This window comes from Onychomys torridus, chromosome 8 (genome assembly GCF_903995425.1).
Source record: "Onychomys torridus chromosome 8, mOncTor1.1, whole genome shotgun sequence".
Classification (NCBI taxonomy): domain Eukaryota; kingdom Metazoa; phylum Chordata; class Mammalia; order Rodentia; family Cricetidae; genus Onychomys; species Onychomys torridus.
In genome coordinates this window covers 34660089-34687565 of record NC_050450.1, presented here as the reverse complement: position 1 = coordinate 34687565, position 27477 = coordinate 34660089, and the positions used below count along the sequence as shown (strand labels likewise).

General features: G+C 40.8%; 2 long non-coding RNA genes across 2 annotated transcripts; both read left to right on the top strand.

The window, feature by feature from the left end:
- Window positions 1–300: 300 nt before the first annotated feature.
- LOC118589650 lies at window positions 301–19833 on the top strand. The gene is made up of 3 exons (XR_004945682.1): window positions 301–575; window positions 5524–5650; window positions 19743–19833. It is a non-coding gene; the product is annotated as an uncharacterized LOC118589650 (long non-coding RNA).
- A 2035-nt stretch (window positions 19834–21868) lies between these two features.
- Window positions 21869–25568, top strand: LOC118589651. Its single transcript, XR_004945683.1, has 3 exons — window positions 21869–22091; window positions 24532–24736; window positions 25539–25568. It is a non-coding gene; the product is annotated as an uncharacterized LOC118589651 (long non-coding RNA).
- Window positions 25569–27477: the final 1909 nt, after the last annotated feature.

Genomic DNA, 27477 nt, shown 5'->3' with positions numbered 1-27477 from the left:
TGTTTCCCCTCTCCATTCATTTTTCATTTAGGAATTCAAAGATGTCTATTACAGTTCTTCCACAAATTGAAAAGTGGGAAAAAAAAATAGTTTGATGTCATTTTTTTTTTTTTAATGGAGGGAGAGGGGTTTTTCACTGTGCAGCCCAGGCTGGCCTCACACGTCCCTTCCCAGCCTCAGGGACGTACAGAAATGCGCCATAAGGCCCAGCAAGAAAACTTCCCATTTAGGGTTTTGGTTTTGGGGTTTTTTTTGGTTTTGGTTTTTGGTGGGTTTTGTTTGTTTGTTTTGTTTTCGGCGTTTTTGTGTGTTTGTTTTCTTCCCCCACAAGACTTGTTAACAAATGTCCAAATTCATGGGAGTCTTAAGGCTGCACACTGCGTATTAAAAGTAAGATAAGAATGTTCTTCTGATAAAAACAGCTCTGCTTCACAAACAGGATTCTCCCGGTTTCTTTCTTTAAATATATGGAGAATTGCAGGCATAAAAGTAAAAGTTCCATCTACTCGCCATCAACTTCAACAGTTACATGCTGAACGTCATTTCATCTCTAGAACAGTGTGCAGCTCTAAAAGGTAAGGGCTCTTTATTTCTTTATACACCCATAGAATCATTATCCTCTTGAAACTATATTCAGGGTCACTAAAGGAACAAAACTGATAGAATGAATGTATATATGATTTATTAGAGTGCCTCACAGGATACAGTTGAAGTTATTGTAACAATAGCTGTCTCATGCCTTAAAGGGTAAGAAACCTGAAACTGCTCAGTCCAAGAGGCAGGCCATCTCAGCAGCCCTCATGTGGCTCTGGAGGCCTGGAGGATTCCTGGAGAGCTGCTGATCTTCAAACTATGTGGGAATTCTAAAGAAATTTGGTTCTAATACTGGCAAAGGAATGATTCAATAGGATAGATAAAGTTGCCAATGAGAGTGAGGGCAAGCAATCAAAACACAGTTTCCTTTCTTCTTGTCCTTTTTATCTGGGAAGCTGCCAGAAAGTGCCATGCAGGCTTCCTGCTTCTGAAAATCTGATTAAGGAAATTCCTCACAGGAGTTTGGGTTTTAGTTGGTTTCAGATGCAATCAAGTTAATCACCAAGATTAGCCATAACCCAATGATAAGTTAATAGGAGTGGGGATGTAGCTTAATTAGTAGGGAAATTGCTTAGAATAACATGAAACTGTAGGGTCTGTCCCCAGCACTACATAAGCCAGATGTGATGGCCCATGCCTGTAACCTCAGCACCTGAGGTCAAAGCAGAAGGATCTGAAGTTTAGAAATTCAAGGTTATCTTCAGCTACATAGTTCAAAGCCAGCTTAGGCTATGTGAGAACTTGTCTGAGAAAAGAAAGAAGGAAAAGAAAAGAGAAAGAAAGAAAGAAAAAAGATTTTTCCAGTTTTTATAATCAACTACCACATCAATATTTTGATTCAGATTGTCTCTGGTTCCAATTAAGAGCTACTTTTTTCAAACTACTAATGTCTTTTAATTGGCTTGTAATCTTTACATTCCTCCTCCATCTTGCCCCTCCATTAATAATTTGTTGAAGAAATCCATCCATTTTTAGCATGCCTGAATCAAGTTTTTCTCCTGACACGACATGTCCTCACTGTACTCCGTCTGTCAGCAGTACTTGGCATATTTGATCATTTGGATTACCCCAGGACTCAGTTGTGAAGCCACCATCCACGTGATGGCTTATAGGTAATACCGTGAAGATCCTGGGACCCCCTCCCCTCTATACTTCAGACCCTAGCAGACAGCTTGACCTAATTGTATTGTATCTGTTTCCAAAAAGCCCCTCTTTTTTCCTCCAGCACACCACTGAAACCCCTATACCAGCCTCTTGCATTAGTTTTACTTTAACGTGTTTCAAATATGAGACATTGTTACCGCTCTGGTGACAGTGTTAATTCTTCACTACCTTGATTTCTGCAATAGCCTCCCAAATGGTTTCTCTGTTGCCGCTTTTTCCTTCCCCTACTCTGCTCCCCACACTCTTCTGAAGTAGAAGATTGAGCTCTGTTCAAAATTCTCCAAGAAAGGAAGATTTTTGGTTTGGTGTTTTGAGACAGGGTTTCTCTGTTGTGTAGCCCAGGCTGACCTCAAACTCACAGAGATCCACCTGGCTCTGCCTCCTGGGTGCTGGGATTAAAGGCATGTGCCACCAGCCACCTGGTTCCAAGGATGTTTCTATCACATATAAAATGAAATCTAATGCCCCTACTATGGCCTATAGAAAGGTCTACAAAATGATGGTCCCCAAACATTTTAAAATGTACTAAACATCCTTCCTAGGGCTTGCCATCAACTGAAATCATCTTTCTGTAGCATGTTTGTTTATTTTATGGTCTTCTCCATCAGAATACAAGTTCATGAGCGTAGAAACTTTTCTTGTTTCATTCACTGTTATATTGTCGGCACCTAGAACAATGTCAGAGGTGGGCAAGTACTCAAGAAATATTTATTGAATAAATAACAAAATGACTCTAACTGTCCCCTGTAATTGCAGGAGACATATTGCATCATGATCGCTAGTGAGTACCTGAAAGCAAATAGTTCCTAACCCTGTATATACTACACAGTTTTATTACACCCACTGGTAATAAAGTTTAATGTATAAACAAGTACAGTAAAATGAACCACAATAACTAATGATGAAATAAAATAATTATAACAACATATGTAATAAAATTTTGTGAGTGTAGTCTCTTAAGTATCATATCACTAATTCACCTATAGGAAATATTTTATGATTTCCCATTGACACATGTGAATAGTAAGATTGATTTCTCTTGTACTTTGGGGTCATTATTAAGTAAAAGAAAGATTACTTGAGCACAAATGCAACAATAATGTAACCGAAAATCTGGTAACTGATGGTGTCTACTAAGAGACGAGAGGGCAGGTAGCATATATAGCATCTATACTTTGGACAAGGCAATAATTCACAACTCCAGCAGGCCAAAGCTGGACACTCTGTACCATTCTGTTCAAACTGTTGCACACTTTAAAACACAAGTTTATGTCTGAAATTTTCCACTTAGTATCTGTATGTCATATTTGTCCGTGAGCAATTGAAAGCAAAACCTTAGATAAATGAAGACTACTATATGGATATCAGTTTAAAATGAAGCTATAGTGACTTTAATAGCTAGACCACAGTCTACATAGCCATAGCTCTGCTGTGGGACATTACTTTCCTTCCAGTTCTTGCTATTATATCATTGTGAGCATCTCAGGTCACACTTGTTTTTGCACTCATTTTTCCCATTGAGATCAATTTCTGGAAGTGGCCCAAAGTGCAAATGTTGTACAGCTAGTGAGATAATCAAGGTAGACTGTCGGCCTCTTGATTCTCATTTTGGTGTTCTTTCCAGTAAAATATGAATGAATAGTGGCTATGATATCCATGTCATGAGAGGAGCTGTTGAAAATATGGCTGCAACAAACACTTATTTCTAATCTGTGGTTGACTGAATTTGTAAGATCTGAATGGAAAATGTATGCCTTAAGTTTAACAAGGAATACAGTTCTTCGACACATCTTTATGGTATGTCCGTTATGCCGGGCAGTGTTCCAGAAGGTTAAAGATATGTGTCCAACCTTCTACTGGAGAGACATGGACAACAGGATGCAAACATAGGACCCTCAAATAGTGATAAGGGCTGTGGGGACAAAGTAATGCAGACTAATGCGATCATAGTGTGGGCTGAGGCCAGCTAGCTGCTTTGCAGAGAGTACTTAGGGGAGTGACAGCTGGTGACCTTGGAAATCTGCTATGAATAGTGGAAAGAGGTGAATGTTGCAAAGGTAATGGAAACAGCAGTTGGAACAACACTGAGGTCTCCATGATGGTCTTGAGTTGGAGTTTGAAAGGAGCCTAGCACACCACTTGTAGCATGCACATTCCTCCTTGTGTCATCTCCCCCACCACTCGCCATCACAGGGATAAGTGAATGTAACGGACAAACCTTCGGGTTGTAATTGCTCTGTATCTTCAGCGTGCCCCTGTTAGTTGTGTTTTTGCTTTACCATTCCAATAGGTGAGCAGTGGTGTAATCTGCCATCATTTGGTGTTAGGAATCTTTTCTTTCATTGTTTGTCAAATGCATCTTTTCTCCAGTGAGCTGCTTGAGTTTTTCTATCCTTTTTAAAAATTGGCTTGTCTTCTCTGTTGAGTTGTGTGAGTACACACACACACACACACACACACACACACACACACACACACAAGGTATAATAAGTTGTTTACTGGATATATGTCTCATAAATATTTTCTTACAACTTATGGCTGATCTTTTAACCTTCATCATAACTATCTTTTAAATGTCAAGAGTTCTTAGCTTCAGTGAAGTCCTAGCAATTCTTAGTTTTCAGATTTACTTATTTCATTATTTATATGTATGAGTGTTTTGCCTACATGTATGTAATGCAAAACACATGCATGCCTGGTGCCCACAGAGGCCAGAGGAGGGTTTTGGACCCCCTGGGACTAGAGATACAGATGGATGTGAGCCACATGTGGGAGCTGGAAATCCAGCCCATATCATCTGCAAGAACAATAGACACTCTTAACGGCTGAGCCAACTCTCCAGTCCTGTCAATTATTTTCTTTCAAGGCTCATACTTTGTGCATCCTGTCCAAGAATCTTTGCTTAACCAAACATTGTGAGGGACTGTTCTTTATGATTTTAAGTGTTGCATTGAGATTTCTAACTTTGGGCGGATTTATTTTCATGTATAGTTTAGGTAAGAATCAAAGGTTCCATTTATTTATTATTTTTGTATATAAAAACCTAACTTTTCCAGCATTTCACTGCTTTTTCTGGTATTATAATACCATTGTTAGAAAGATGGGTTCATAAATAATAATCTGTGGGTTGTCAGTTACATTGTATTTTCAGCCTGCTAATCAGTCTCTGTAGAAGAATTGGAAGCTAGTAAATGAAAGTAGTTGTTTTCAGTATCTGCTTGTTCATATCCTGTAATAAGTAGTATATATAGTACCATATATATGTATGCATATGCATTTTATGTATACATACATTCATATATATAACTTAAAGGATGCACTTCCAGTGAAAAATCATTGCTAATGAATTTCCCTCTGAAGTCTACAGTATAGCTTCAGTCCCTAATAACCATTTGTTTTTGTTCCTGTTGCTGTTGCTTTATTGGTGTGAACAAACTTATCACTTAAGGACCTCTCAACAACCCAGACCTGGTACAGTCGTGGGTGGGAGGATCCTTACAGCAGGGGGCAGCAGTAACCAGCTCTGCTAAATTCAGGCTGCTGTGAGCTTCTGTACTAATCTCCCCTACTGTCTCCCACTTTCCATCTGTTACACACAGCACCGCCAGGCTGCTGTGTGCTTGGTGTCCAAGTGCTATTCCTCGCCCTTTGTTTGGATAACCAGGCTCTCTGGGTCTCTCTGCTGTCTGTCCTATAATAAACTTCAGTGGATCCTCTGAGTCACCCATCTCACAGAGAAGTTGTTTTCTGGCTCTTTGGTTCCAGATGCAGAGAAATCGGAAAAGCGCTGGAAGTGCTTCTGTGCCACCATCATGGCTCCCTGCGTTGTCTTCCACCTCACTGCCCTTGTTTTTGTTAAGTTGGAATTGTGCTCCCTTTTCTACAGCTGTGGGTAAGTGGCTGGCCTACCTGGGCATTAATTAGCTCAGACAATCTCAGATGTAGCCACATAGCACATATAGCCAGTGTAGAATATTGTTTTGTTGAGAGATGGATATGGATAAAAGTGAAAGTAAGAAGAAAACACTTCCACGTGTCCCACATAGGAGGTGCATACAAAGACGAGCTACCTGGACTCAGGGGAGGGAGAATGGGGATGTAGCTTGTGGTAGTCTTGATCACCGTTCTTGAGACTCTTGGTTTAATCTTCAGCACAACCAAAAAAGGGGGGCAAGGGACACCCAGTTATTAAGACAAGTAATATTTTAATTAAAAATTCAAAAAGTAAAATTTAAGATTAAAAACACCCATAATAGCCAAAATAGGACCATTTTAAATAAGGACAGGTTCCCTATATAGTCCAATGCCACCATTGAAAGGGAACCTACACAACCCTTCCCATTTGAAGACTAGCATTATTCCCCAGATAGCAGGGGTGGCAGGGCTCTTAGGCTTTCAGAGTTTAGGTACTGATCTTCTAGTGTTGAATCATCAAGTATGTATCGCTCACCAAGTAAACAGCAGCCACTGTCCAGACCCAGTGATCCACCCACAAGGCCAGTGTTACTTCTCAGCAGTCCTCAGCAATCTTTACCCCTTTGATCCACTCTGCTTCAGGTCTTCAATACAAGTTTTCAGAACCTGGTGTCCTGAGGACAAGGACAGATTTTATGATACAGACCCTTACAGTCTGTTTAGTCAATTCAGACTGTAGTCAGACTTTCCTTTGGGCTGCCAGCTCACAAAAAACAACATGGAGACTTATTATTAATTATGAAGACTCAGCCTAAAGCTTAGGCTTGCACCACCAGCTCTTATAATTTAATTAACCAATTTCTATTCACCTATATGTTGTCACATGACTCATAGCTTTTACATCTCCTCCTGTATGACCATTTCCCCTGAATCCGCTGGTGACTCCTTTCTTCCTCTCAGCCTCCTCTGTGCCTGGAAATCCTGCCTAGCTATTGGCCATTCAGCTTTTTATTAAACCAATCAGAATGACACATCTTCACATTGTGCAAAACGATTATTCCACCACGTCAGACACCAGCATAAAGCACGCACAGGGCTTGGCCATCTGCCTTCTGTACCTGCTTTCTTTTGTCTCCGTATTTCCCACCAACTGATTACCAGTTTGACCTCCTATGTCTAATAATGTGGATTGAGAAATTTCCTGTTCTGTCAGGGTGGAGCAAAGTATGGAAAGTCCTGGCCTGGGATTCAGGACACCTGAGTTTGGCTAATGTGATGGGCAACTTCAGGTGAGCTGCATCTCCTCTTGGTAAAATGAGACTGTCAGGCAAAGCCAGTCACCTGTAAGTCCAGATATCAACTGGGACTTCTGGTGCTCACCTGCTGCTTTCAGCACTGGCAGCCTTACTTTCTCGTTGAGATTTCATGATTTTAAAAGTCATCTGATCACTAAAAGTCCTTGAGATTTGGTGTTGGCTCATTCCATTAGAACCCCCTATGTATGTATTATTAATAACAGAGATACCACAGTCTCAGAAACTTCATAGGGCACTTGGAGAGTCACATCTGAAGGAGAGAAAAGCTTACTACAATTCTCTAACCAGCCTTCTACTTGAATTGTATTTATTTATTTGTTCATTAATTTATTTACTTAGCTATTTTCTTGGTGTTGAGGATTGAAGTCAGGGCCTTGCACATACTAAGTGAGCTATCTACCACTAAGCACATCCCTTACCTTAGACCAGAGGTTCTCAACCTTATGTTGTGGTAACTCCCAACCATACAATTATTTCGTTGCTACTTCATAACTGTAATTTTGCTACTGTTATGAATCATAATGTAAAAATCTAATATGCAGGATATATGATATGTGACCCCCCAAAGGGGTTACGACCCACAGGTTGAAAACCACTACCCTAGACTGTTTTGTAGAATAGTTTTAGGCTAACAACAAAACTGAGTAGAAAATGCCCAGTTCTACTAAATTCCTTCCTGGCACATGCCGAGAGCCTCCCCCACCATCAGCATCCCTCCTCAGAATGGTACAGTTGATGCTAGTGAACCAGCATTTGTACATCGTGAGCACTTAAAGTCCATAGTCCACTTCAGGTTCACACTTGGTGTTGGACATTCTGTAGGTTTTGACAAAATCTATACTGGACCTCCCTAATACCCTAGAAAATAGTTCCCTGTCCTAAAAATCCCCTGAACTCTACCAGTCATCCCTCCCTCCCTCCCTCCCCCCGCCCAAGTCCCTGGAATTCATTGACCTTTTTACTGTCTGATTTCCCCTTTCCTAAAATGTCATGTAGTGGGAGTCATTTATAGTGTTTTCTGGTAGTTTTCTTCTGCATAATTTAAAATTCTTCCTCTTCCCCGCCCCCCCCTTTTTTTTTTTTACCATTTAATAACGCATCTTGGACCTACCTCATTACCCATTCAGCTGTGGAAGAGCATCCTACTTGCTTTCAGGTTTTAGAAATTATGGATCTGACTTCTGTAAACCTCAGTCTCTAAGTTGTTATGCCAATGTAAGTTTTCGTTTTGTAAATACCAGTAAGTATGATTGTTGGATCACATGGCAGAGTATTTTTAGCTTTTTTAAACAACAACCACAACCCCCTGAACTGTCTTCCATAGTAACTGTACAATTTTAGCAACTCCAGTAGATCTGCAGTCTTATCTCCTTATTGTAACTTGATAATGCTGTAGATGTTGGCCATCCTTCCCCCTGCTTCTTTGTCTCCTGTGAATCTTTTTTGTTCAGGCATCTGGTCATTCTTTAGTCAGTGTGCTTAGTTTTTATTCTTTACTTATTTTTTCAACTTTATTTATTGATAAACATGTGTATATGATGTGCGGGCTGGTGACTGCTCAGATACCACTGAGCACACATGGAAGTCAGGACAACTTTGTGGAGTTGGGTCTCTCCTGCTGTGTTTCTGTGGGCTGCAGGGATGGAACTCAGGCCAGCCGACTTGCATAGCAAACACCTTTCCCTTTCCCTTTGCCTGCTGAGCCATCTCACCCATCCTTACAGTTTGCTTTGAAGAGTTCTTTGACTATTTGAGGGAACAACCTCTATCAGATAAGGATTTTTTGCGAATTATTTATCTCATTCTGTAGCTTATCTTCATCTTTCAATGGTGTCTTTCATAGAACAGATGGGGTAGTTATTGTTGTTTTAATCAAGACTGGCTCATGTTTTCTGTGGGAGCCCATAAAGGTTTCCTAGGGAGATCTGAGCTTGCTTTACACAGCAGGGCTGCATTAGGGGATGGCTTGCCCATGTGTGTGGTCACCAGGTGTCTGGAATGGTCTGCGCTTGGCTGTGCTGGAGGAGGTCTTTTGCTCCAGCCCTTAGCATTCCTTCAAAAGTCCTTTAGCAGAAACAGAAGGAACCAGTGGGTTTTGATCCAGGCCCTCATGAGGCTATCCTTTGTTTCTGTATCTCTCCCTCTGTATTTCTAGCTAAGTATTTCTCACATCTCCCTCCTCAAGAGTACCTAGGGGGAAAAAGTGGGAGCAGGTGTCCCACAGTTTTCATGGATTATGTGTTTATTGGTGGTACACTTTCACATTTTACAGGCAGGGCTATAACTTGTTTTGCTCTGCTTTGTGATGGGTCAAGGTCTTTGGATGTCGAGTTGCTTCCGTTCACTGATAAGAGTATCCCGCCCCCAGTGAACTGCTTTTGCTTCTTTACAAAAAGTTAGTCTTTTTCTGGGTTTGTCAACTGTTTCAACAATGATGCTTTGTGCTATTCTAAGAATTGGTGATAAACCTTGAAGTCTGGTACTATTAACTGTTTTGATTTATTTTCTCCAGTACTGCATTGAATGCATTCTAGATTTTCTTGCCTTTTTTTAAAAAAAAATAAACTTTAGAACCAGTTTGTCAGTATCCACAGAGAAACCTCAATAAACTAGTTATTAAAACTGGAGACAATTGTAAGTAATTACATGAAGCCATGCAGAAGGGTCCCTTGTATACCTTGTCCAGTTTATCCCGATGGCACATCTTGCAGAATGATGGTAGAGCACAATGATTACAGCCAGTGATATATTACAGTCAAGGTCCCTTTGCATCCATCACCTTTCATAGTGCCCTTCATATTTCCATTTCCCACAGCTCCTGGCAACCACTAGCCTATTGGCCATTCCATAACATTGTATTTTAGGAACATTGCATAAAATGGAACCAATCAGTATATAACCTTTGGGGCTAGCTTTTCCAATGAGAACAGTTATCTGGAGAGTCAGGTAGGTTGTTTGATAGCATATTTCTTTGTGGCTGGGTATTATTTTATGACATGGATGTTAAGAGAATATTTTAACCACTGAAAGGTGTCATTAAGGGCTATTTTTTATTATGTGGAAAGCTGCCATAAACATTTGTATAAAGATTTTCATATTGAGATACATTTTCATTTCTCAGGGAAAAATACCGATGGGTGAAATTGCTATAAAACATTTGCATATTTGGTATTTAAGAAACTACTAAACCAGGTGGCGGTGGTGCACACCTTTAATCCTGGCACTTATGAGGCAGAGCCAGGTGGATCTCTGTGAGTTTGAGGCCAGCCTGGTCTACAGAGCGAGATCCAGGACAGGCACCAAAACTACACAGAGAAACCCTGTCTCAAAAAAAACCCAAAAACTACTAAATGTTTTTCACAATGACTGTATGTCTTTACACACCCACTATCAACAAATACAGATAACTGATTTATTTTCTCCTGCTCTACATCACTCTTTTGTATTTTTCCTACTTATTTACTTATTTATTACGTTTTACTTGAACTATTTTGGTAAATACACAGAGTTATAACATTGTGGTTTTAATTAGCATTTCCCTAAAGGATTTTATGGATGTATTTAATCTTTTTATTTATTCTTTGGTGCAATTTTTTTTTTACCTGTTTTTTGACTGGACTGTTTATTTTTAAAATACTTTTGTTTTTGATTGTGTGTGTAAGGGGATTGTGCATATGAGTACAGTGCCCACAGAGGCCAGAAGAGGGCATCAGATCCCTCGAAGCTGGAGTTGGCGGTGGCTGTGAGCCATCTGATGTGAGTGCTGGGACCCAAACTCAGTTCTCTTTGATCAGTATGTGCTCTTAACTGATGAGCCATCTCTACAACCCCAAGTTGTTTTCTTAGTGCTGACATTTGACAGTTTTAAAACTGTTCCTCTGTGGGTTATTTGATTTACAAATATTAATATTTTTTGAGTTTTCAACTTGTTTTTATTTGGTTAACAAGATCTTTCCAAGGACTAGTATTTTTTTTTTCTTCTTGGTTTTTCGCGACAGGTTTTCTCTGTAGCTTTGGAGGCTGTCTTGGAACTCACTTTGTAGACCAGGCTAGCCTCGAACTCACAGAGATCCATCTGCCTCTGCCTCCTGAGTGCTGGGATTACAGGCGTGCACCACCACCCCACGGTTAGTATTTTTAATATTGAGGAAGTGCAGATGATCAGTTTGTTTTTCTTTATGGAATACAATTTTAACATTTCCTATGGTTTCTTCTTACATTTCTTATAATTTTGTTTTCAGTAAATCTTGAATAAGTCTTTGACTCACTTTGAGTGCCTTTTAATAAGGTTCTAGACTGAATCAGAATTTTCATGATCTTTGTTGCCATCCAGTTCCAGATGTTGACAGGGCTCTTGAATTCCCATTGAATCGTTTTTGCACCTTTGTAAGGAATATGCCAGTCATCTCTACATTAACCTACTTTGGGGTTTCCGATTGTGTTCAATTCAGTACAGTGTGTGTTCTTCCATTTAGGCCACATAGTCTTGGTGAGTACCACTGAACAGTGTGTAGATAGAGTTTTCCTGCCTGGCCCACAGTCAGGACAAATCTCTCTCACCCGCCAGGCCCATAGATGCTCAGAACCAACCAAGTAAACACACAGAGACTTACATTGTTTACAAACTGTATGGCCGTGGCAGGCTTCTTGTTATCGACTTCTTCTATCTTAAATTAACCCTTTTCTGTTAGTCTATACTTCGCCACATGGCCTGGTGTCTTTACATGTTGCTTCTGCAGCGGCTGGCAGTGTCTCTCCCTTCACCTTCCTCTTCCCAGCATTCTCTTCTCTCTTGTCCCACCTATACTTCCTGCCTGGCCACTGGCCAAACAGCATTTTATTTATACAGAGCGATATCCACAGCAACAGTGTTTGAAATTTGGTAGACGTATCCCTAATACTTGGTTATTTTTGTAGTTATTCTGGATAGTTGTGCTTATTTCTCATACATACACATTTTTTCATAATTTTGTGTCTACAAAATATCTTATTAGGGTTTTAACTAGTAGTATGTTATACCTGGAAATCACTTTGGTAAAGACAGATATGTTGAAACTTTGAATTCGTAAACTGCACACATCTATCCATTGACTTGGAGCTGCTTGGTTTCTTCCCTCAATGCTGTGTACAGGTTTTTTGATTTACAGGTAATTATCTGTGTTTTATATTCCATGAACTCAGTCAACTCACTTATCAGTTCTTGGAACTGTGTTGTAAATACCTAGGGAGTTCCTGTATAGTGCTCATGTTATCTCTACCTAAGGACAGTTCTGTTTCTTCCTTTTTCATCTGTATGTTTTTGATTTTATGTTATTGCTTAGGGCACTACCCACAACTCCTGGCTCTCTGCTGTGTAAATGTAATGAGAGGACATTCTTACTTTGCTCTTGGTCTTAGAGAAGCACGGGCCTTCATCACTAAGTAAAATGTGAGCTCAAGTGTCTTGTGCTGTTTCATATTGAAGTCTTATTTCTGTTACATGGGATGTTTCATCGTGAAAAGGTGTTAAATTTTGTCATTTACTCTTTTTCACAGATTAATGTGACTATGGGATTTTTTTCCCGTAGCCTCTCCATGTGGTGATTATATTAATTGATTTAAGATCTTTCTGGAATAAAACTAGCTTGGTTGTAGTATATAATTATTTTATGCATTGTTGAATCCTATTTGCTACTATTTTGCTGGAGATCTGTGTCTGTTCTCATGAAAGACATTAGTCCACAGTTCTCTTCTTTCTCCTCCTTTTTTCATCTTTAAAAATATTGTTTTACCTTTTTAGAAAAAAATTTTAATTTCATATGTATGAGTGTTTTGCCCACATGTATGTGTGTGCATCACATGCATCTCTAGTCCCTGCAGAGGTTGGAAGAGGTGTCCTATCCCGATACTGGAGTTATGGATGGTTGTGAGCTACTGTGTGGATGTTGAAAACCAAACCCAGGTCTTCTACAAGAGCAACAAGTGCTCTTAACCACCGAGGCATCTCTCCAGCTCCTTTTCTGCTATTTTGAGACACAGTCTCACTGTGTATCTCTGTCCTTTACTTCAATATCTTGATGCCTCAGTCCCCTTGATGCCGGGCTTACATGTATGTATAACCGTGCCCCCCAGCCCTTCTTTGTATTAGTTTCTTTGGTTTTGGAATCAGAACACTGCTAGCTTTATGAGATAAATGAACAAGTATTCTACCTTCTAGAAGACATTGTGTTAAGTTGTTCTTCCTCCCTTCTCCCTCAGGCTCCAGAGTACAGTGAGAAATCCATGGAGTCAGTTTAAAGGGCAAAGAGATTTATTAAGAAAGGAAAGCCCACAAGACTGAACAGAGGAATTGTCCCAGAGTCCTGGAAATTGAGAAGGAAGGTCCCACGCTGTACTTCTGTGCCAGAGACTGTCCCAGCATCCAAGTCCCACAAGGGAGCAAAGAGAGCGTGCCTATGTGCATCTCAGGTCTTAAGGGTGGCCATGAGGCCACACCCCAAGGGCATGTACCTCATATACTTGCCCTTGTCATAGGCAAGTAGAACAGTTACCTGCTGCATCTCTAGGAGTGGTGCTTCAAGGTCATAGACAGAACAGCTACTCACTACATCTCCCCCTTTTGTCTAAATAAGAAAGTTCTAGCCTAATACAAAACTATATACAATAGGAACAATTATCAAGTATTGTTCAGGAGAGGACAAAGGCAATAACCTAAACAAAATTAGAAATACAACAAGCAAGAACAACATCAAACAAGAGACATATGCTAAAATCCGGAGATGTCCAGAACATAGGTAAATGGCATGTTACAGAGATTATTCCAGTAACTGTCCTATCCTTAAAAAAAAAAAAAATCTAGCTTTAGTATCTGAAATGTCCTTAGCTAAGATATGAGAGGATTATAACTGTAATTATCTAGTCTTCAACACCATCAAAGATCTGAGAAGAAACATAATAATACTTGAGAAAACAGAAAATGCAAGCAAGCAATTTCTGAAAAATTTGCAAGACTAGACAGAGACAGCTGGCAGCCTGGACAGTCACCTGAAGTTCTCCGCACCATTTGGGGCATCTATTTTGGCTATAGACCTAGAATATTTTCAGAAGCAGGAATTTTGAAAGACCATCTTACACTATCTTGGCAAAATTCAGTAGTCGCTTTTTCTTGTGTCCTGCTCATCCAGAAAGAACAACGTTCATATTGCTAGCATTTGAGGCAAGGGCAGTTCTTTGCCCAGTAGGCAATTTGGGGCCAGAAAGAAGACAAACTTCCAAATGGAGTGTCTTAGAAGCCTAACATTCTCTCTGGAGTAGATCTGTAAACAGATGTACACTCGGTTTATTTCTTTTAGCTGGAGGTAGAATTCTTCTTTGAAACCATCTTGATTGGGTTTGTTTTAGAGGAGTTAAATTAAAACACCAGTTTAATATCTATCTTGTTTGTACATGTGTGAGAGTTTTTGCTCTTTGCAAAGACTGGTACACTTTATGGAAGTTCTGAGCATCTGTGGACTCTGCTTCTAGAGTCCCCTTGGTATCTTTTTCATGTCCCCAGGGTCTGAGTGAGCATTTCTGGTTTCATCTGAGATACTAGCCATGTGTGTCTTTCCTGTTCTCTCTTTGTTCATTTCACTATAGTTTGTCAATTTTACTTTCAAACAAACATCTCTTTAATCTGTTTTCTCATTTTCAGTTTCATTGACTTTTTGCTTTTGTCATATTTCTTCTCTGTTTCAGCTTGATTTTAATTGGATTGCTTTGGGTTTTTCTCTTAACAATTTTAGTCTCTGGATGAGAACTTAACTCATTAACTTAACTTAATTGAGACTGCTGTCTTCTTTTGTATATGCAGAAGATGTGTACATTTATCTCCACACTGGTTTAGCTATATTCTACAACTTTCAATATTATTTTTATTTTCAGATCTATATATTTCTTATTTCCCTTTGAACTGAAGACTGAAGATACAGCTCAGTTGTAGAATAAATTCAGTCTCTAGCACTAAAAACAAACACACACAAAAAACTATACCTTAGACCTCCTTTAAGATCTTGGAGGGTTAGAACTGTACTGTTGAGATTTTTTATATTTGGAGTGTCTGGTTCCTGTTACCTTTCTATTATTGGTCTCTGGGTTGGTTTCGTTACAGTCTGATAATATCCAGTATAATTTCAACTCTCTTAGGTCTGTTGAGGTTGTCTCTAAAGCTTAGAATATGAATATTTTAATACATGTTTTGTAACAACTTGAAAATAATGCGTTTCTGCCAATAGTGAGTAGAGTGTTCAGAAAACACACCTGGATCCTCTTGGTGGATAGTATCATTGATGTATTCTGTGTACTTACAGTCTTTGTCTGGTTGTTCATTATATTGTTGAGAGAGCAGTGTGGAACTACAAATCTAAATTCAACTACAACTGTGAATTTGTTTCTTTGAGTTCAATCAGTGTTTCCTTCCCATTTTTCATACCTCTTTGTTCAGTGAATACACTTGTATGATTGCTTTTTTCATGGTCCCTTTAATGCCCCTCTGCCTTTTTCCTCCTACCAGGTCTCATTATGTATCCCAGTATGGCTTTGAACTCATGATCCCTGGTAGCCTCAGCTTCCTGAATGCTGGAATCACAGGCACACATCACAATTTAATGTCTTCCTTAATCACAACATAATATGTCTCTCTTGTTCATGATGCTTTTCGTTGCTCTGTAGTCTGCTTAATTACATTAATGTAACGATTTTTGTTTCCTTTAATGTTTTCATGATACGGTTTTCATTCTTTTACCTTTAGTATTTCTATGTCATCAGAGGTGAAGTGAGGGTTTTTACAGATAGCATAAAATTGGATTGTGCTTTTTAAATAGGTATATGTAGAGTATTTAGTTTGATAGGATTATTAATATGCTAGAACTTACATATACCATTTTGATTTTTTTGTTTTCTGTGTTTTTGTTCATAGTGTCTTTTTTTCTGTTTTCCTGTGGATTATGTTAACATTTTCTAGAGTTTCATTTTGATTTACTGATAATGTTTTATAGGTAGTCTATATATCTCTTTTGTAAAGAGTATATATATATTTATGTGCATGGCAGGGTTGGGGCTGTGTGTCTGTGAGTGCAGGTGCCTGTCAAGGCCAGAGGCACTAGACTTCCCAAGAGCTGGAGTTGTAAAAGATGTGAGTTCTGACGTGGGTTCTGAGGACAAAAATCCAGTCATCTATAAGAGCAGAAAGTGCTCTAGCTCAGCCGTCTTTCCAGCCCCAGATTGATCTGTCTTTATGCTGTCACTGTAGAAATGACATGTATACCTATCTTCTCACAGTCTACTGTTGTAATTTTAATGGTTTAAGTAAAATATACAGATCTTATGTCTCTTTATATCCCTTTTCTCTTTACTTTACTATAATGACCTCAGATATTTCCTTTATAAACATTTAGAACCAATCAGAAAGTATAATAATTTTTTCCTGAAAGTGTCAAACACAATTTAGAAAAATCTTATAGAAGGAAAACCTATGTATATTTTCCTTTATTTTTGCTTATTGTATTCGTGCATCTTCCAATATCTAGCCCCAAATATTTAAATAAATCATTTTGAGCCCCTCAAACTCTCTGTGTCTTAATGTTCCGTCATTGTGAAGAGACATCCTTACCAAGGCAGCTTACAGAAGAAAGCATTTTTCCCTTTTTAAAATTATTATAATAATTATTATTATTTTACATCCTGACTGCAGCTTTCCCTCCCTCCCCTCCTCACAGTCCCTGCCTCCACCTCCCCTCTGCCTCCCCCTCCCATCTACTCCTCCTTTTCTTTGTTTCTCTTCTGAAAGGGGTAGGTCTCTCATGAATATCAAACAAACATGGCGTATCAAGTTGCAGTAAGACCAGGCACCTCCCCTCCTATCAAGGCTGGACAAGGCAACCCAGGAAGAGGAAAGGGTCCCAAAAGATGGCAAAAGAGTCAAAGACAGCCCCTGCTCCAGCTGTTGGGAGTCTCACAAGACCAAGTTACACAACTGTCACATATATGCAGAGGCCCTAGGTCAGTCCCATGCAGGTTCCCTGGTTGTTGGTTCAGTCTCTGTGAACCCCTATGTGCCCACATTAGTTGATTCTGTGAGTTTTCCTGTGGTGTTCTTGACCCCACAGAAGAAAGCATTTAATTAGCAGCTTGCTTCGAGTTTCAGAGGGTTAGTCCCTTATCATCATGGCTTTCCAAACCTCAAAGCCACCTCTAGTGACACAGCTCCTCCAACAAAGCCACACACCTCCTAGTCCTTCTCAAATAAGTTCACCAACTGGAGACTAAGCATGAAAATATATCCCTGAAGGCCAATCTCATTCAAACCACCTACTGTGTAAGGTAGGGTGACCTTGAACTTCTGATCTTCCTGTTTCTACCTCCCAGGTGTTGAGATTATTGGCCTGGGTCACCATCTTTCTGGATGAGTCTCTTCTCTCCTCTCCTTTCCTCTCCTTCTCTCTCCTCCCCTCACCTTACCCCTTCCCTCCCTCCCTTCCTCCCTCTCTCTTTCTTTCTCTCTCTCTCTCTCTCTCCCTCTCTCCCCCACCTGGTGTGTGTGTGTCTGTGTGTCTATGTGTCTGTGTGTCTGTATGTCTGTGTGTCTATGTCTGTGTTTTTTCCTTCAATTGAGAATGTCTTGCTGGGCAGCAGTGGCACTTGCCTTTTATCCAAGTACTCAGGAGGCAGAGGTAGGTGAATCTCTTGAGACCAGATTGGTCTGCAGAAGTGAGTTCCAGGACAGCCAGGGCTACACAGAGAAACCCCGTCTGGAAAAACAAAACAGAACAAAACAGAGAGAAGAGAGGAGGAAGAAGAGGAGGAGGAGGAGGAGGAGATGTCTTGCTTTCATGTTCATTTCTGAGGGACAAATTTCTTGCAAAAAAAGGTTGGGTATTTTCAGTTGTTTTATTTAAGCATTTGAAAAATGTGCAACTTGTGTCTTCCACTGTTCCAGATGAGAAATTCATGTGCCATGTGAATTTCTTTCTCTGTATGTGTATTGTCATTTTTCTCTAGTGGTACTCATTATTTTTATTTGTTTCTCAGAGCCTATGATTTGTCTGCATATATATATTATATTTATCCATTTTATTCACTTAGCTAGCTGGATCTGTAGATTCCTCTTTTATTACAGTTTAGAACTTTCAGCTGTTCTTTCTTCTAGTATTTCTATAGCCTTCCCCTCTGTGCCCAATTCAGGACTCAGTGGCGCGATGTTAGGTCTTCTGTTCTAATTTCACAGGTTCCTGAGGTCCTGCTCTTGTTTCCAGTTTTTTCTGATTGTTCAGTCACATCATGTCTATTACTTTTTCTTTCAGTTCACTAATTATCCCCTCTCCTTTATTTGGTCTACTATGGAGCCCAGTCACAGTTTTTTTTCAGCGATGAAGAGTTTTTATTATTTTAAAAATTACGTGTGTGTGTGTGTGTGTGTGTGTGTGTGTGTGTGTGTATACACTTGTAGGTAAACTTGGGTTCTCTGTGAGAGCAGTGAACTCTCTTAGCTGCTCGGCCTTCTCCCCAGCCTCATTCACTGCCGTTACACTTCCGCTTCTAAAGCATCCACTTGGTTCTTCTCCTTTTCATGTTTTAGTTCTTTGCTGGGGATTTCTACTTTTTCATTTGTCTCAAGAACTTTCCCAATTGCTTTGTCAAGGATACTTTAAAACATATGTCAAACAATCTGACATCTCCATCCTCAGGGTATTTTATAGATCTTTTCTTCATTTATCTACAGGTCTTCCCATTTCTTGGTTAAGATGTGTGATTTTTGGTTAAGACTGGGCATTGTTGCACTGTGCTATGATACTGTAGATTTTATTCATACATCTTTTTAATGGGTTTCCTATGACACTATTCTAAGAGGAAACTGGGAAGACTTCCTCTTACCGCTGCACAAATCTCTATCTCCCCTTGGCCTCTGTTCACATTCCCAGATGTTGGGGCTTCTCATCACTGCATGATGAAAGGCAAAGTTTCATATCCACAATGATATGCTTTGTCTTTTTGGGAGTGTAAGTCTAACTTGTCCATTTTTTTCTGGAGTCAATAGGATATCTGTTTCCTTCTTGTTTATATGTCTTTGTGTTCTAAAATTTCTAAAGTACACATTATTTTGTAATAATAAAGTATACTTCATTTTAAGATGTTTAAAACCAAAACCATGCAGTTGATACTATATGTTTTTTAGCTATTTATTGGATTTCACAAGGTTAGTAGAATTGAAAGGAGATGATTCCAACATGTTGCACTAATACAGTATCAAAGGTTGCATTTGTAAGATGAATTGCTAAACGGTCTTATTAATAAAAGAACCTGGAGCCAGGTATTGGGGCGAAAAACTGAGAGATCAGAGGAATAGGACAAGCCACATCCAACCTCACCTCACCAACTCCTCAGTTTCCAAAGAGAGCTACTTCCTGTATACCCACACCTATATGCTTTTCTGTTCTGCATTTCACTTCCTCTCTCCAACCAGCTATGTCACTTCCTATCTATCTGTACAGACCTCCAGACCTCTATGGTTAGTGCTGAGATTAAAGGTGTGTTTCACCATGCCTGGACCTGTTCCCCAGTGTGGCCTTGAACTCACAGAGATCTGGATAGATCTCTGCCTCCCAAATGCTGGGATTAAAGGCTTGTGCTACCATTGCCTGACTTCTATGTTTAATATAATGGCTGACCCTTATCTCTGATCTTCAGATAAGCTTTAGTGGGGTGCACAAAGAAAATATCACCATATGTATTCTCTAGGAAGCAGATTTGAGATGGAACTACAGGAAGGAAGTGGCATAGGACCAGTATCTATGAAGGGGAAGTCGGCGTCAGTGCATCTTTGCAGGAATCTCTGGTAAGAGGAGAGCTTCTGTGCATTCTCAATGCTCAAAGCTTCACGCTCTGTATCTTCAGTTCTTGATGCAAGCTCTAGGAAGACCCGAACTTTGGATGAAGGAGTTCATGACAGCTGAAGCAGTTCCCAGACTTAGTGGAGGCTAATGGCTGTCACTGAGCAGTACTTATCTGCCACCAACACAGAACCTTCACCGAAGGACTGTCTGGGTGCTGTGTGCATCCTTGTGTCCACCCCACATGGGCACTTCTAATTGTCTTTCAGAGCATCCCTTGTACCTCCTCATTTTATGTGCCCTACTGTGAGAGACAGAATGTGACACAAGTCCAAGGATGAACTCCTTTCTCAATTGTTTCTCCTCACAACAACCATTGGTGGCCTTCATAAAGTGCAAATCCAATCAGGTCTCCCCAGTTTGTGATGGATGGGTCAGGGGCTTCCCTTACTTGGATCTCGAAGCTTTACATGGCCTGTCACCTGCTTCCTTCTCCCCTCAGCATCTCTTTCTGTACTCTCACCTGATAGCCGCGATGGCTCACCTTCAGTATCTTGCCTGTGCAGTGCTTTTAGCAATATGTCTCCTCTGCTTTAAGCATTCCATTCCATAGTTGGATACAGTGGTACGTGCTTAAAATCTCAGCATTTTAGAGGCTGAGGTAAGACATTCATGACTCCCCAGCCACCCTGAACTACATAACAAGTTCCTGACCAGCTTGGTCCACACAGTGAGAACTGTCACAAAGAAACCACAGAAAAAGTAAATAAGGAGACACCTACCTCTCCAACAGAACACGGAAGTGATCTGATTGCTCTTGTCTCGGCACTTGTGTGAGTATGCACTGTAAGCTTGGAACACTGCTTGGTGATGAGCTGCCTATTGCCTCACCACACTTGCAGCAGCATTGCTTCCATGGTGATGCACACTGCCGCTGAGAATATCAGCCCTTATCTGATGGGGATTTAACTGATGGCCCCATTGATATCTCTCTCCAGAGGAAGAGGCCTGTTGCTTTGAAATACGTAGACATTTGTGCATGTTTCTTGTGATGGCATACCTAGATAGAAGGAGAGGTGCATAGAGGATAGATGCATGGCAGAACACGCTGTGGGGGGCAAGTCCCTGCCTCCATTTCACTTTGGTGGCATGTGTGTTACTTGTGGGCCTGCTTGGCATCCCTGCATACTGGGTAAAATGCAGTCATGTTAAAGCAGCCCCACCCAAAGGCAGGAGTGCCCAAAGCCAGAGGAGGACAAGGAGAGGAGATGAAGTCAGAGACCAAACTGTTTGTCGCTAAGAGAGAGGTGAGCCTCTGTAGATCCGGGCCGTGAACTGAAGACTTGGAACAGACTCTCACTTTATCTTCTCCCTTTCCCTGTATACCAACATCTCCTATTCCCCAATGGCTTCTCCAAAGGCCTGCTCAGACCTTTAAAGTATGCCTCTCTCTTTCCATCTCTACCCATTGTTGAAGGATCAACTCCAAAGCCATCTGGGTTTCCAGAATCTGTTGGCCTTTGAATGTTAAAAATCATGAGGTGGAAATTTTTGCAGGTACCCCCAGTGCAGCTACTCCCTGTATTTACTGAAAAACTACCACTCCCCTTAGAACACCTTGTTTCTCTCTCTCTCTCTCTCTCCACCTCCATAAACGCTTTTTCTCTCTTTTAAAACTCAGATTTATTTTATTGTATGTGTGTATGAATCAGTGGTTCTCAACCTTCCTCATGCTGCAACCTTTTAATACAGTTCTTCATGCTGTGGTGACTCCAAACCATAACATTTTGTTGCTACTTCATAACTGTAATTTTGCTACTGTTATGAATTGTGATGTAAATATCGGTGTTTTCTGATGGTGTTAGGTGACCCCTATGAAAAGGTCATTTGAATCCCAAGAGTTCATGACCCAGAGGTTGAGAAGAAGCACTGCTTTTGGGCAAATGTATATCTGTGCACCGAGTAATGCCTTCAGAGGTCAGAAGAGGGTGTAGAAGCCACTGGAACTTGAGTTACAGAGAGTCATGAGCTGCTATGTGAGTGCTTAGAATCAATCAAGCCCAGGTCACTTCAAGAACAAGCACCCCTAAAGCCGTTTCTCCAGCCTCAACACATTTACTCTTCAGAGAAGATCCCCAGGTTTCCCTGGAAATCCAACTTCACCATGCAAACAATATGAGCACACATGGCTTCCAAATTTTTTTCTCAAGTTCAACTTTTATTGTCTTTTGTTAAGTAGCTGATTTCATGCGGAATTGTGAGTATATCATTTGTTTAAAAATTAAATAACAAAGCAGTTCTGTAGTGCATGTTTAAATTTTATAATGTTTGAATTTTATAGTATCATATATAACATAGCATTAAACTTTTGGAATTATTTGTGTTGTATACATAATTTATATAGTTCATTAGTATACATTATTGTGGAGTATTCTGGTTCCTTTTTCTTTTCTTTCCTCTTTTTTCTTTTTGTTTGTTTGTTTGTTTGTTTGTTTGTTTGTTTGTTTTAATGCTGTGGATTGATCCCAGGATTTCATTCATGCTAGACAAATGCCATACCTCTGAGCTATACTCTTAGGCCCATCTTATCCCTTATAAATATATTAAAATAGTTTCCTCCATATTATGACCATTCCTTTTTAATGTCACTGAAATTTTTTGTTTTATTGTTATGAAAGACAGATTTCCAAATAGTGTGTTTTTTCACAAAGCTGTCTTCTACATGTACAAAGGGGATACGTTTACATGGGCACATCCTCTTGCTTAAGATATAGGATATTCCGCTGCTGAAAACTTCTGCATATGCCTTTCACATCACACATCCCTCCTTTTAACTCTGTCTGTGTCCTGAATTTTGTGTTCATCTTTTCTGTCTTTTTCTATATGCTTTCAGCACATCAGCTCCTCTAGGCATTGTTTGCTCTTATTTTTTTTATTGTAAAATGTGTTTTATTTTATGTATGTGGATGTTTTGCCTGCATGTATGTCTGTGTATCACATGCATGCCTGGTGCTTTCAGAGGTCAGAAGAGAGCATCAGATCACCTGGAACTAGAGTTACAAATGGTTGTGAGCTGCCATGTGGGTGCTGGGAATTGAACCCGAGTCTTCTGAAAGAGCTGAGCTATCTCTCCAGCCTCTGCTCCTATTTTTAACTGTTCTACAGATGGAGTCCCCTGTAAGTGTTCTGTCTGAATTGTATTAGTCCACACTATATAAAATTCAGTCATGCTAGCATGAATAGCTGCCATTTGTTTTCACTGTCAAAAAATAGGGCCCTGCAGCCATATATCACAGTTTATGAATCTTCCTGTTGATGAATGTTTGGGCTGTGTCCAGGCTCTTGTTATTACAGAGTGTTTTTCTACAAGCGTTTTTCTGGCTGGCTCCTGCTAAGTGTTTCTTAGGGTTTCTCCAGAGTGTGTATACATCAGAGGAAGGAGAACTGTTAACATCTCCTAGGGCAGGGAACAACAGGCTTTTTTCTCTAAAGGGCAAGATGGTAAATATTGGTAAATATTTAAACCCTGCGGGCTGTAGAGTCTCTATGCAGCAACTCGGATCTTGCATGTTAACATGAAAACTGCCATAGACAACACTGGTGATTCCTGTGTTCCAAACATTATTCAAGGCCAGGGAGATGACTCAGCCACTCAAGTGCTTGCTGCCCAAGCATGAGGAACTGAATTTGGATCCCTACCGAACACATTGAAATCTAGGCACTGAGATAGGGGGATCCCTGAAGTTCATTGGCCAGCTAGTCTAGCTGAACAGATGAGCTTCAGTTTCCATGTGACACGCTAGCTCAGAAAATAAGGTGGAGGAAGATTGAGGAAGACATCAAACTTCAGCCTGTACGCACGTATGCACGCACGCACAAACTTGGTTCTTTTTATTAAATAATCCAGTGCTCTGTGTTAGGTCTCAAACTCCAGGACGAATGGCTGAGGTGCCTGTTTAGTATATCCAAGTGGACCTGGCTGCCAACTTTCTCCCAGCATCCCTCAGTCCCTTCCTGTTATAGGGTATGGCTGGCATACTGTACCCCTTACGTTAGACTTCTCCAGCCCAGGAGTTGGGCTGCATATATAGATAATGCAGTCATTTGGGTTACCTGCCCTTTTTTCTACCCTTTGCCCTCTTGGCCTCCCCTTTCTCCTCCTGCTTCTTACATGGCTCAGGGTCATGTTCACTCTGGACTCCCCCAGATGTCTCTGCCTCTTGCTGTGCTCTCTCATACCTACAATAAACCCCCTCCTCACCACACCTAGGCAACGTCATGTCCTTCCTTTTTATTTCTTCTTTTCATTCAGTCTGCAAGATTTAGTCATCTAAACTCGGCCTGCCTGTCCTAATCTAGATGAAACCTTAGCTTTTCCTGCATTTGGTCCAAAAAATTCTTATGTGACTTCAGGTATATAGGTTTTAAATGGGTATACCAATAAAAGTTTTGCTAAAAATAATTTTTGAGCACATCTATTTTAGTTGTGGGTAGGTATGGTATGTTGATGGAGAAATTTCCTTCAAAGGCTCATGCATTTGATCATTGGGTCTTGTTGGTAGTGCTGTTTGGGAAGGTCATGGAACTTGTAAGAGGTAGAGCCTAGCTAGAGAAAGTACATCACCAGGAGTGAGGATTTAAGATTTCACAGCCTTGCCTCACTTTCTGCTCTCCCTCTCTTTGCTTCCTGTGTGCAGAGGAAAGATGTGAACAGCTTTTGCTTCTGGTCCTACCAGCACCCACTTCTACCACCACCTGCTTCTACCACCACCCACTTCTACCACCACCCGCTTCTACCACCTTCTTCTACTTCCACCTGCTCCTACTACCACCTGCTTCTACACCTCCTTTGCCTTGATGGACTATTCTTCTGGAAAGATAAGCCAAAATAAACTCTCTTCTGTGAGTTGGTTTCAGTCATGGCATTTCATCAGAGCAACAGAAAAGTAACTAATGCAGCATGTGAAACAAAACTAAGGATGTATAAAACACCTTCTGGAAACCTATGAGTTAGTAAGATCGTTTCCAAATGTGACTTTAAAAGGTAGGAGTGGAATTGCCCTGCATCAGTGGACAATGTTGCTCCTAGAAGACAAAGGCTTTTTCATGTAAATCATAGCACAAGGCATAAAACTCTCTCCCTTCACGTCATTGGTCAGGGAAGTCCCAGAGGTCTCCTTAGTAACAGACTATCACCATGGCCCTCAGTTGCCTTTCATAACTCCTCGATAAGACACCCTACCACTGAAGACGCCACACTTTGGTTACAGGACATAGAGAAATCGGTCTCAAACTTCCTCTCTGCTGGCTAGCTTTTCTAGCACCAGAAGGTGCTATGCAGGCTGCTGGGAAAGAAAAGACATTAGTGGTCTTCCCCAGCACTGGACCCTGCATGCTACAATAACTCACTTTCCAGGCAAGATGTGCACACTGCTGTGATAGCTCCACACAGGTTACAGTGACTAATTAATTGCTTTTTGATTGGATTTGAGGCCTGATCCACAGGAGAGCTGCGGTGGTTTGAGTGGGAATGGCCCCATAGGCTCTTATGTTTGAAAACTAAGTCCACAACTGGTGGAACTGTTGGGAAGAATTAGGAGGTGTGACCTTGTTGAAAGTGTGTCCCCAGAGGTGGGCTTCGGGTTTCTGAAGATTTACGCCATCCCATCCTCAGTGTGCTTTCTCTTTCTTGTTTGTGGCTCAGGATGTGACTGACTCAGCTGCTCTTCCAGGGCTGTGCTGCCTGTCTGCTGCTGTGCTCCCCACCATGACAGTGGTGGGCTCCTATCCCTCTGAAACGGTAAGCCCCACATAACCCCTTCCTTCTACAAGTCCCCTTGGTCGTGGTGCTTCATGAAGCAATTGTAACTGTTCTCTCGAGAATTTCAGAAATTACTTCCTTGTAGTTTCTGTTTTCTCAGGTATTATTTGCCTTCTCAGATCTTATAATCTTCTTGTATCTTAGCTAGAACATATTAGTACTAGAGTTAGAATCTTCAAGATAGGACAGCTTTTGGAATAATCTCAGTAATTTGCCATCTATCTGTGTTCTGCACATTTCTGGGCATTTAGCATGTCTTTCTTGTTTGATGTTAGTCTTGTTGGTTGTAGTTCCATTTTTGTTTATGTTATTGCCCTTTGTTTGATACTTGATACTAATACTTGATAATCACTGTACATAGTTTGCATTAAGTTTAGAACCTTCTTATTTAGACAAAAAAGGGAAAATGTAGTGGTATTTGCTTTGCCCATGAGCTTGGGCTACAGGGCCACTACAAGTACAGAACTAGAAAGGCACCTAGCGTGACACCTTTCTCTCTGACCAGGTGCTCTATCTGCTGCAGAATGTGTGTGCTTCTGGAAGTTGTTGAAGTTCCCAGCTCACACATCATGTGAGTTGCCTGGCCTACAAGACTCCCCACATAGCTGCTGTATGCGGGTAGTTACCCGAGCAGGAGTCAGGCAGTTCCTGGGGGGTTCTTATGGGCTCTGCAGGGCAGAGAAACTCACCAGCAGCTGCCTGTGAGTGTTAGGATTTAGTCACAAGAGTAGCCCCAGTGAGGGCAGGTGGGGCTCAGATCCACGTGGTTGGAACCAAGCGGCTCAAGGGTACTAGTGAGCACACAAGCCTTTGTGCAAACGTGCTGCAGAGACTATAGGTAGGAGCCACAGGGAATGTGGGGTCCTAAAACTGAGAGGAAGAAGGGTCACATGCCCCTCCTCTTGATCATTTTAAGAGGTCACATACAACAGCAGGAAGCACTGCCTCCTTCAGTCCCTATAGTTCAAGGTCATGGGCTGAGAAAATACCACTGCAGGTCCTAGGTCCTAGGGTAGAACCATGGCTAAGTGTTTATGCTGCTAAATAGCCTTCTATATATTTATGTTCATACCTGTAGCCCTGGGCTGCTTTTAGCATCAGTCAGAGAAGCTTCTTTGTGCAGTGGGCAGCAGTCACTGCAGAGCTGCCCAGCTAGTTAAAATGCTCAGAATATCAGACTGAGTGCTTAGCCCCAGATAGGACATCTATATCCAAGCCATCACTAGTGCTCAGAGCACTGTGTATGAAGAAGAGGAAAAAATGTAGGATCTGGAGGATGAGGAAGAGTGCTGTGAAATGCTGTCTTATGGCCATGGCTATTACATTTGGAAACTCACAACAGCTGTAGTTATCTGCATAATTATGATCAAGCCACCCAACCTAAGACATAGGTGGCTATGTGATCTCCAGGCCCAATGGGAGAACTAGAAGGCAAGAAATTGTGACTAGAGGGGAGGTAAACTAACAATGGCCAAAGAGAAATAGAGCAGGCGAGGGGCTATTGGCAGCCCACAGGTGCTTGGAGAGGGAGGATTATTATGGTTGGAGGACGTGGCCACTGGTAGGTTTCCCATGTTCTAGGGGAGGATGGCCTCACACCCACACAGATATGGGCAGTACTAACTAAACTTCCCAAGTTATATATCTTTTAAAAAAAGGTAAAGTTGAGAAAGTGACCTGTTGGGGAAGATATGGGGGACATCGAAGATATAGGGGCTAGATGTCATATGTCATTATGTATAAATAGAAAACTCTCAGGAGAAAGGAAAAATTAAAACATTTTTAAAAGTTCTTTGGGATACATTTAGTTTTACTGTTTATT